The sequence below is a fragment of the Bison bison genome, unplaced genomic scaffold (genome assembly GCF_000754665.1).
Source record: "Bison bison bison isolate TAMUID 2011002044 unplaced genomic scaffold, Bison_UMD1.0 scf7180017864530, whole genome shotgun sequence".
Lineage (NCBI taxonomy): Eukaryota > Metazoa > Chordata > Mammalia > Artiodactyla > Bovidae > Bison > Bison bison.
This window is the reverse complement of record NW_011495080.1, coordinates 7,509,821-7,511,301: the sequence shown is the minus strand read 5'-3', so window position 1 is coordinate 7,511,301 and position 1,481 is coordinate 7,509,821.

Here is a 1,481-nt window from a genome sequence, read left to right as displayed (position 1 = left end):
GGGTGCCGCGGCGGCGGAGGCGTGGGCTTTAGCAGGGGATTCTGGGAGTTGTAGTTCCTCTTTTTCCTGCCTGCCCAGCTTTCTGCCCCCTCCCCCAACTCCCTCACACACTTAATCGCTCAACTGTCAGCGTCGTTGTCATCATCAAAAACGATAATGGTTAAATAATGGCAGTATCATCATATTCATGTTTCAGGGTAATGAACCTCCTTCCCACATACACTGTTAAAAAGTCTGTTTATTTGATTTAAGGAAGCCAAGGTGGCAATTAACCCAAACAGGCACCAAAATCTAGAAATTCCTAAACCAGCAGGTTCCCTGCCTTCTGCTCCCACCTTGAAAGGAGAGAATAGCCAGGCTTCTTCAAGCTTGCAAATCAGGGTTTGCTATCCTTCATGTGTATAGGGTCATTTTTTCAAGGATTAGAGTTGAGACAGCATGATGGCAATTTGGTTGTAACATCTCTAATCTACACAGTATGAGGTGATTTCACAAAGTGAATGACTGAAAGAAGCAGAAGTACCCCAAATATACTGTTGTTTAGGACAGTTTGTTCTGCCTTCCAAACTCCTAGAGCAAACCTATAACTTCATCATTCATTCAGTAAGCATTTATTGATCACCCATTGTGTGGTAATCACTCTGGTGGACATGAGGATATCATGGTGAACTTTAAATTTACACAGCCCTCCCAGTGTGGTCTAGATCTAGACTGTCAGCATCACCTGGGAACTTGTTAGAAACACAGGCTAGAGCTTCACCTCAGACCTACTGAATTAGAATTTGCAGTTTAACAAGGTCCCCCGGTGATTCCTTTGTGCAGTAAAGTTTGAGAGACACAGCTCTACAAGGCGGAGAAGGCAATGGCAACCCACTCTAGTACTATTGCCTGGAAAATCCCATGGACAGAGGGGCCTGGTGGGCTGCAGTCCATGGGATCGCTAGGAGTCGGACACGACTAAGCGACTTGACTTTCACTTTTCACTTTCATGCATTGGAGAAGGAAATGGCAACCCACTCCAGTGTTCTTGCCTGGAGAATCCCAGGGACGGGGGAGTCTATGGGGTCGCACAGAGTCGGACACGACTGAAGCGACTTAGCAGCAGCAGCAGCAGCAGCTCTACAAGGCACTCCCAAAGAACTGATGTGGAATCCTGGAGTCAACCAGGCAAAGGGGCCAGGAAGGAGTGTTCCAGGCAGCTCCTGTATTTATATCACATTTTCGCTGCCATCTATTTTCAAAATTTTTATCTATTCCCTTGTCCCCATGAACACGCTTGTAGTCTGTCAAACCACGTGCTGTGAGTTGGGTCCCCTTATGTAACCTTCTATGCACGCTCGAATGCACACACACATAAACATACACACACACACGTGAACCTGGAGCAGCAGCACTTAAAATTGAATGTTGTGTGTGCCTATCATTTCATCCCCCAAAAGACCCGTTATTGTTGCGTGTGTGTGTTAATTATACATAACACA